We start from the raw sequence: 10309 nt of genomic DNA, 5'->3' as shown, positions 1-10309 counted from the left end.
ACAAATCCTTTTATTAAGGGCATCGGTTATTGAAGCTTGGATTCAGTCAAAGGGCCACACTTGAGAACCCAGAGGGCCACATATGGCCCCATATCTTATTAGTCCAATGCCATTATATGAAATTCAGAGTCAAGAATAGGAGGCTCTGAAAACCTTGAGAGCTTTCCTTTAATACCCTCTTTGACTTCAGCCCCTTACCAACACTTAATATTTTCATTGGGAACAACAGAATTGGTCTCATACTTAGCAAGGAAGAAAAAACAGAGAGCGACCTTATATTTTCTGCCTCCTTTTAGTAAGAGATCCTTTCAACAAGCCTCCATTTCAATATGAAATGAATAATGAAGTCTGCTTACAGTGCAGAGCAGGTCCTGGGAGCATGGCCAAGAGGCACAGATGCCATGCAGCCTGTGTTTTGGCGACTGATGTATATCTATACCATCACATTCCCTGCAGCCTTCGTGGTTTGGGCCATGGGCTGTAGTTAACTAAGGGAGAAGGCATCTCATCCTGTAGAGGAGGAAAAGAACATTTCAGAGTGTCGGGAAGACTAAAAGTTGGAAGAACAATTAAGTAAGGACCTCAGGCAGGTAGTGAGGCTTAAAGACACGCTTGAGTTTGTTCTCAAAGTCATATTGAACAGAAACCATCCTGAGAAGAGTTAATGGAGGGTCCTGGGCCCTATTGTCCCTTCTAAGAGCCTGCAGAAGTGGCAGTCCATGTCCATCAACCCAAACCTTCCTAGAACCTATATCTGGTTTAATTTGCTTCCTCTTCTGAGCCTTTATTCTTCTCCTTTCCCTCCTCCTCCTTTGTTTCCATTCTCCTTCCCTTTGATCATCAGTTTATTTCCATCAATCTCTATGAGTATTTTGCTTCTAATACCCTATTACTCTTACATGTTGTTGTTTAGCCCATGTAGAGACACTATCAGAGAGAATTTATATTCCTTGGTATACAGGGTTCCCTTTATTTCATGTCAAGAATTCCTGAGTTTGGGAGTTTAGGGGGAGGAAGCTTACAAAGGAATAACTCATCATACCCTCAGTGAGATGTTGGAGTTGGCTCTGTGATTGCTGTTCAATGATTAGTGAAATTCACAACACATATCAGTCTCTGGGAATGGAGTTTTGAGTTCGGCTTCATATGAACATAGCCAGAATTTGGGATCCAACTTTGTCTCCTTCCACTGGTTGTTTTGGCTAGTGGGATGTTACTAGCATTCCTGGAACCAGAATTCTTTGGGTATGAATTCTAAAGTGTTTATGTTTACTTTTTTTATTAATTTATTTTGATTTATCAACAATCACTTCCATATGCTTTTGAGTTTAAAATTTTTCTCCTCCTTCCTCCCGACCAACCTCCCCAAGACTGCACACTATCTGATATAGGCTATATGTACATATACCTATTAAACCTATTTTCACAATAGTGATATTGTAAGTAAAAATTAGAACCAAAAGAAGGAGCCACAAGAAAGAGGAAACAAAACTCAGTAGAAGAGAAAAAAAATAGCAAATAGTATGCTTCAATCTGCATTCAAATTCTCATAGTTCTTTCTTTGGATGTGGATAGCATTTTCCATAACTAGGCCTTTGGAGATGTCTTAGATCCTTGTATTGCTGGGAAGAGTTAAGTTTTTCAATATTAGTCATCACACAAACTGATTTTTTGTGTACAGCGTTCTCTTGGTTCTGCTCACTTTACTCAGCATCAGATCATACAAGTCTTTCCAGGTTTTTCTGAGGTCAGCCTGTTCATCATTTCTTATAGCATAATAGTATTCCATTACATACATATACCACAACTTGGTCAGCCATTTCCCAATTGATGGTCATCCTCTCAATTTCCAATTCTTTGTCACCATAAAAAGAGCTGCTATCAATATTTTTGTACATGTGGGTCCTTTTCCCATTTGTATGACCTCTTTGGGATACAGCCCTAGAAGTGCTATTTCTGGATCAAAGGGGATGCACATTTTTGTAGCCCTTTGGACATAGTTCCAAACTGCTCTCCAAAATGGTTAGATCATTTCACAACTCCACCAACAATGCATTAGTGTTCCAATTTTCCCACATCTCCAACTTTTATAATTTTCTTGTTTTGTCATCTTGGTCAATCTGATAGGTGTGATCTGGTATCTCAGAGTTGTTTTGATTTGCATTTGTCTAATCAAAGTAATTTAAAGCATTTTTTCATATGATTATAGATGGCTTTAATTTCTTCATCTGAGACCTGCCTATTCATATCCTTTGACCATTTATCAATTGGGGAATGACTTGTGTTCTTATATACTTGACTTAATTCTCTATATATTTTAGAAATGAAGCCCTTATCAGAGAGACTAGTGGTAGAAATTCTTTCCCAATTTTCTACCTTCCTCCTAATCTTAGTAGCATTGGCTTTGTTTGTACAAAAACTTTTCAATTTAATGTAATCAAAATTATCCATTTTGCTTTTCATAATGTTCTCTATCTCCTATTCGGTCATGAATTTTGTTCTCCATAGATCTGATAGGTAAACTATTCCTTGTTCTTCCAGTTTGCTTATAGTATCAGTCTTTATATCTAAATCATGAACCCATTTTGACTTTATTTTAGTATATGGTATGAGATTTTGATCTATGCCTAGTCTTTTCCAGTTTTCCCAGCAGTTTTTGTCAAAGAGTGAGTTCTTAACCCAGAAGCTGGGGTCTTCGGGTTTATCAAATAATAGATTACTATAGTCATTGACTACTGTGTCTTGCATACTTAACCTACTCCACTGATCTACCACTCTATTTCTTAGCAAAAACCAAGCAATTTTGATGATTTCTGCTTTATAATACAATTTAAGATCTGGAATGGCTAGGCCACCTTCCCCTGCATTTCTTTTCATTGGTTCCCTTGATATTCTGGACCATTTGTTCTTCCAAATTAATATTGTTATTATTTTATCTAACTCTATAAAATAATTTTTTGGTAGTTTGATTGGTATGGAACTGAATAAGTAAATTAGCTTAGATAGACCTGTCATTTTTTTAGCTTGGCCTACCCATGAGCAACTGATGTTTTTTCCAATTATTTAGATCTGACTTTATTTCTGTGAAAAGTGATTTGTAATTGTGTTCATAGAGTTCCTGGGTTTGTTTCGGCAGGTAGACTCCTAAATATTTTATAATGTCTAGAATAAGTTTAAATGGAATTTCTCTTTCTTCTCTTGCTGTTGTGCTTTGTTGGTAATATACAGAAATGTTGATGATTTATGTGGGTTTATTTTATAGGCTGCAACTTTGCTAAAGTTGTTTATTATTTCAAGTAGTTTTTTACTTGATTCTCTAGGATTCTCTAAGTATATCATCATGTCATCTGCAAAGAGTGATGGCTTTGTTTCTTCTTTGCCTATTCTAATACCTTCAATTTCTTTTTCTTCTCTTATTGCTAAAGCTAATGTTTCCAGTATGATATTGAACAACGGCGCTAATAATGGACAGTCTTGTTTCACACCTGATCTTATTAGAAATTCTTCTAGCTTATCCCCATTACATATAATGCTTGCTGAAGGTTTTAGGTAGATGCTATTTATTATTTTAAGGAAGACTCCAATTATACCTATGCTCTCTAGTGTTTTTAATAGGAATGGGTGTTGTATTTTATCAAAAGCTTTTTCTGCATCTATTGAGATGATAATGTGGTTTCTGTTAGATCAATTATACTGACAGTTTTCTTAATATTGAAGCAGTCCTGCATGCCTGGTATAACTCCTACCTGGTCATAGTGTATTATTCTTGTGATAAGTTGCTGTAATCTATTTGCTAATATTTTACCTAAAATTTTCACATCTGTATTCATTAGAGAAACTGTTCTGTAATTTTCTTTCTCTGTTTTGCCTCTTCCTGGTTTAGGTATCAGCACTATATTTGTATCATAAAAAGAATTTAGTAAGACTCCTTCTTCACCTATTTTCCCAAATAGTCTATATAGTATTGGAATTAATTATTCTTTAAATGTTTGATGGAATTCATATGTAAATCCATCTGGCCCTGGAGATTTTTTCCTAGGGAGTTCATCAATGGCTTGTTCAATTTCTTTTTTCTGAGATGGGGTTAAGTATTTTACTTCCTCTTCTGTTAATCTGTGCAATTTAAATTTTTTGTAAATATGTGTCCATTTCCGTAAGATTGTCAAATTTGTTGGCATACAGTTGGGCAGAATAGTTCCTAATTATAGTTTTAATTTCCTCTTCCTTGGTGGTAGATTCACCTATTTCATTCTTGATACTAGTAATTTGTTTTTCTTCTTTCTTTTTTTTTGATTAAATTAACCAAAGGTTTATCTATTTTATTGTTTTTTTTCCATAAAACCAGCCCTTAGTTTTGTTTATTAGTTCAATACTTTTTTTTAATTTCAATTTTCTTAATTTTTTCTTTGGTTTTCAGTATTTCTAATTTGATGTTTAATTGAGGATTTTTAAAATGTTTTTGTTAATGTATTTTGATTAATCAATAATCACTTCCATATGCTTTTGAGTCTAAAATTTTTCTCCCCCTTCTTCCCCACCACCCTTCCTCAAGATGGCTCACAATGTTATATAGGCTATACATATATACATTCTTATTAAACATATTTTCACATTAGTGATGTTGTAAGTAAAAATTAGAACCAATAGGAGGAACCATCAGAAAAAGAAAAAAAACTCAATAAAAGAGAAAAAAATAGCAATTCAACTTCTTAATTGAGGATTTTTAATTTCTTCTTTTTCTAGTTTTTTTTAGTTGTATGCCCAATTCATTGATCTCCTGGTTTTCTATTTTATTTACATATGCATTTAGAAATATAAAACTTCCCCTAAGAACTGCTTTCACTGCATTCCATAAGTTTTGGTATGTCATCTCATCATTGTCATTCTTTTGAATGAGGTTATTGATTGTTTCTATGATTTGTGATTTGACCCAATCATTTTTTAGAATTAGGTTATTTAGTTTCCAATTATTTTTTAGTCTATCTTTCCATGGCCCTTTATTACATATAATTTTTATTGCATCATGATCTGAAAAGGATGCATTTAATATTTCTGCCTTTCTGTATTGGATTGTAAGGTTTTTATGCCCTAGTACATGGTCAATTTTTGTGTATGTGGCATTTATCACCAAGAAAAAGTATATTCCTTTCTATCCCCATTCAGTTTTCTCTACAGGTCTATCATACTATCTTTTCTAATGTTCTATTCACCTCCTTAACTTCTTTCTTGTTTGTTTCATAGTTAGATTTATCTAGTTCAGAGGGTGGGGGGGTTGAGGTCCCCCACTAGTATAGTTTTGCTGTCTATTTCTTCCTGTAACACCCGGAACTTCTCCTCTAAGAATTTGGCTGCTCTAACATTTGGTGCATACATGTTTAGTGATGATATTACTTCATTACTTATGGTGCCTTTTAGAAGGTTATATTTTGCTTCCTTATCTGTTTTGATAAGATCTATTTTTTACTTTTGCTTTGCTCGAGATCAGAATTGCTACACTTGCTTTTTTTACTTCAGCTGAAGCATAATACATTCTGCTCCAGCCTTTTACCTTTACCCTTTGTGCATGTCGCTCTTTTGCAAATGTGTTCCCTGTAAACAACATATTGTAGTATTATGGTTTTTAATCCATTCTGCTATATGCTTCTGTTTTATGGGAGAGTTCATCTTATTCACATTCACAGTTATGGTTACTATCTTCATCTTTCTCTCCATCCTTTCCCCCATCCCCGTTTATGCTTTTCTTTCTCCTGTCTCCTTTTCCCTCCCCACTAGTGTTTTGTTTTTGACCACCATTTCCCTCAGTCCCTCCTCCCTTCTATTAGCCCTTTCCCTTTTTTCCCCTTTCCCTTTACTACTTCTTCCCTCCCTTCTATCCCCCCTTCCTTTTCTTTCCCCTTTTCCCTCCTACTGCCTTCTCCACCACCTGGGTTTCCTCCTGGTGTCCTAAAGTGGGGCTTTCTGCTAGCTTGCTGGGACATCTCCTGTTCTTTATTGCTCCACTTCCCCCAGGGCAAGAGGGGCTTTTCCTATTAATCCCTCAAAGTACCTAGGCTGCTGGACTGTTGCTCCCTGTCTTTCTTATGTTTCCTCTGTTCCAGGGTTTTTCCTGGGGCAATATTTTCTCAAGTATTTATCTTTTCCATCTCATTCCATCACATCTTTTGCTTTTATTCTTCCTGGAAGCCCTCCCTATATGCTATGAAAGGGAATTGGATCCTCTCAGGAAGGAGAGTTGTTGGCTGTTATTTGGAAGGCAGACTGTTCCCAATGAGAGGAAGGGGAACATTTGTCTGCTGAATTTGCTTTTAAAATGACACCTTTCCTGTAGAGTATAAATCTAATTAAACTGGAGCCTGAGAATTCCCTCTCCCTCCAAAAAAATCACATCTACCCATTCCCTGTGTATATGTTTTGCTCTTCTCTAGCTTACCATACTATAGCAAGCCACAAACCAAAGCAAATCTAGCTTATTCTACTCCCCAAGCATACCGATCAAATAGTAAACCTCTGTTACATATCCAATGTGAGCTGCAGGCTGGTCCTGACTACTTTCCATTCCCTCCTCTCTCTCTCCACTGGTATGGTAGGAAATTGTTTATATTCCAAACTCATTTTCAATTGATCACTTCTTGATATAACTTCCAATAATTATAAAGCATGTCAATCTGTTTTCTGCCCCAATTTTGTGATCTGGTATTTTAGTGTAATTCTAGGTCTTCTTCAAAAGTCAAAGGGTCCTGTCAGCTCACAGGCAAGTACTCAGTGAAAAAAAAGTTGAGTATAGGATTTATTTAATACTATACAAAATCCAAAGCATCATAGATCAGATCACAAATTCAGAATTGGAAGAGACATTGTGAAAGTCACACAGACCAACCCCCTTATTTTTGACAAGAGGAAAATGATCTTCCGAGAGATTAAATTATTTTTACAAGGTTGCATATGCAAAAAATATGAGAGCAAGGACTCAAGCCTATGTCCTGTGATCCAAAATCTAAGGACTCATACCAGATGCATTAATTTTCAAGACAACTCTCATTTTCTCTTTTTATCTTTTGGAGGTGGACCTCCATTTTATTCAAGGACCTACACAATCATCCTTAATTATAGGATTGTTCTGGATGTTCTCTCTAATAATAAATCAGGATTGCTAAGCATCAAGCAACCCTCCCCTTCTGGGGGAACTTCAAAAACATCAGATGTACAGTGTTCTCAAGTTTAATACTATCCTCTCCTATCTCTTACAAGAGAAAACATTTGGTTATGCCAGGGAGTCAAAGTTCTTCTACAGCAAATAATTAAATATGTAGGAGGTTTATACAGTACTCCAGATTACTGGACTTCCCTACGTGGGGCCTCTCTGCAATGTGAAATGCTATAAGTTTGCTAGAGATTCCAACAACTCTGCACCTTGAAAAAAATCTGACCTTTCATAAGAATTTACAAAGCTGATATGATTCACAAGGGAAGGAAGGAAGGAAGGAAGGAAGGAAGGAAGGAAGGAAGGAAGGAAGGAAGGAAGGAAGGAAGGAAGGAAGGAAGGAAGGAAGGAAGGAAGGAAGGAAGGAAGGAAGGAAGGAATCACTGTATTGATCAGAGTAGCCAAGTCTTTCACAGTTGATTATCATTACAATATTGGTGTTACTATGTATGATGATCTCCTGATACTGCTCAGATCATATTGCATCAATTCCTATAGATCTGATCATGTTTTTTTCTTCCTGAAATTATCCCCATCATCATCAACACATCACTCCATGAAAATCATATGCCATAGCTTGTTTGACCATTCCCTAATTGATTCAATTTTTTGACACTACAAAGATTTGCTATAAATATTTTGGCACATTTAAGTCCTTTTCTTTTTTGCTTTGAGCTCTTTGGGTTACAAGCACAGTGGTATTGCTGAATCAGAAGGCATGACTAGTTTTATAGACTTTTAGGCAAAATTTTAAATCACTTTCTAGAATGGTTGGAGCAGTTCACAACTCCACCAAGAGTTAATTAGTGTACCTATTTTACCTTATCACTTCAAGCATTTGTTCTTTCTGATAGGTGTAAGGTTGGATCTCAGAATTGTTTTGATTTGCATTTCTCCAATCAATGTGATTTTTTCATTGGACTATAGATATCTTTAATATCTTCTTCTGAAAATTGCTTGTTCATATCCCTTCATAATTTATCAATCGGGGGATAGCTCTTTTTTTTTTCATAAATTTGACCTAGTTCCTTACATGTTTGAAAAAAGAGGCCCTTAGAAAATTTTGCTCTCAAAAAAATTATTTCATTATTTATGCTACTTTTGATCAAAATGTAGTTTCCCTGATTATTTCTTTTAATTAGGTTTATTTTTGCTTTGGCTTTGGCTGAGATAATGATTATTACCTCCGTCTTTTTTTAATGTCAGCACAAGCATAATAGATTCTGTTCCATCTCTTCATTTTAACTGTGTGTGCCTTTCTGTTTCAAGTGTGTCCATCATAAATAACTTGTTGGATTCTGGTTTCTAATCCATTCTTCTATCAGCTTCTTTTTTATGAGTGAGCTTATCCCATTCATGTTCACAGTTGTGATTCTGTGCATATTTCCCCTCATTCTAAAATCATCATCATCATCATCTTCTTCTTCTTTTTCTTCTTCTTCTTCTTCTTCCTCTTCCTCTTCTTCTTCCTCTTCTTCCTCTTCTTCCTCTTCTTCCTCTTCCTGTTCTTCTTCTATAAAATTCTCTGCACCATAAAATTCTCTTTTCAGAAATTAAAGGAGAGAAATAATTGGAGAGATATATTCACTGCTAATGATTGGATTGTGCAAATGTAATAAAAATAGCAATAGTAACTAAACTAATTCAGGGAATGCTTTTTAGAATTAGACAAAAATAATGACATAATTAATTTGAAAGAACAGTCTAGAATCTCACAAAAAGAAAAAAAGAAAAAAGTATAAATGAAAAGGATGTTGCATCAGATTTCAAAAGATATTACAAAGTAGTATTCACTAAAATAATTTGATTTACTTAAAACACAGAAAAATGTATCTGAAAAACAGAGTACATAAGCAAAATAAGAAAAATAGAAAAAAGAATAATGTTATGTTTGATGGGCTAGATCATGAACAATTAATTTACTTCAGTTTTTAGAAAAACTAGAAATCAGTTTTCTAGAAATTAGGATAATATCAAAATATTACATCATATGTTGCAATCTGAATATAAATGATTATATAACTTTAAAAATAGAACAGAATATGATCAAGTGTGTTAACAAAGTATAATTAGGGGGACAGCTAGGTGGCACAGTGGATAGAGCACCGGCCCTGGAGTCAGGAGGACCTGAGTTCAAATCCGGCATCAGACACATAACACTTACTAGCTGTGTGACCCTGTGCAAGTCACTTAACTCCCATTGCCCAACCAAAAAAAACAAAAAAAAAATTATAATTGGGAGAGGAACCCACACTCATTTAAGAGATAGAGAGGATAACAAAATAGGCATTATGGGCTCTATGTTAGTTAAAAAGTTGTTTTACAAATAAGATCAATTGAAATGATTAGAAGAGTAGGTAAATATTACTGATAAAATATGATATATAATGTGTATGAAATTCATATAAATGCATAATACTAAGAGCTATTCCCCAAAAGACAGGGTAAAAGGATATTAACATTATTTCAAAGAATAATGAAAAAATTTAAATGATCTCATGAAAATGTACTCTAAATTGCTAAAAGTAACAAAATTATAAAAGTAAAACAGTTGTGACATTCTATCATAAATTTGGAGAATTGACAGAAATAACAAAGAATTCATAATCATTAATGCTGAAGAGGCTTTAATATCAGAGGCTGGAGTTCTGAAGTGTTCAGATATTTCTTGATTTCAATTTGGAGTTATCCCAATATAGCAACTAAACTGTCTATAATCTTTGATATTGCAAGCATATTATTCATCAAATAGCCCCAATGAAGTCAGAAACAGAAGTGTAATATATACCAAAATAGTTAAGAATAGAAAATTTGGGGGTAACAACAGCAACAACAACAGGAAATAGAGTCCATTGTTTGAGGAATGGCCAACACAAATAATGTGAACGTAATGTAATGTAATATCATTGCAAAGTAACAAATGGCAAATATCAGAAATTCCTCAGAGGAACTATGAAGAAACCTATGGAGGATTCAGAGTAAAATAAATAGAACCAAAAGAGCAAGATATACAATGTCTTTAAAAATGTAAATGAAAAGACCACTGAAAGATAGTTGATCTCTGAATAATTAAGGGAAAACTTCTAATGGAAGAAATAATTAAATATT

At 34.6% G+C, this 10309-nt stretch overlaps 1 pseudogene; it reads left to right on the top strand.

Moving 5' to 3' along the window:
- Nucleotides 1-401: 401 nt before the first annotated feature.
- LOC110217924 (small integral membrane protein 12-like) lies at nt 402-665 on the top strand (annotated as a pseudogene).
- The last annotated feature ends 9644 nt before the right edge of the window (nt 666-10309 follow it).

The sequence above is a fragment of the Phascolarctos cinereus genome, unplaced genomic scaffold (assembly GCF_003287225.1).
Source record: "Phascolarctos cinereus isolate Bilbo 61053 unplaced genomic scaffold, phaCin_HiC Scaffold_5;HRSCAF=322, whole genome shotgun sequence".
In the NCBI taxonomy this organism is placed as follows: Eukaryota; Metazoa; Chordata; class Mammalia; order Diprotodontia; family Phascolarctidae; genus Phascolarctos; species Phascolarctos cinereus.
Note: the sequence above shows the minus strand (reverse complement) of the source record. Positions and strands in the feature narration are given on the sequence as shown.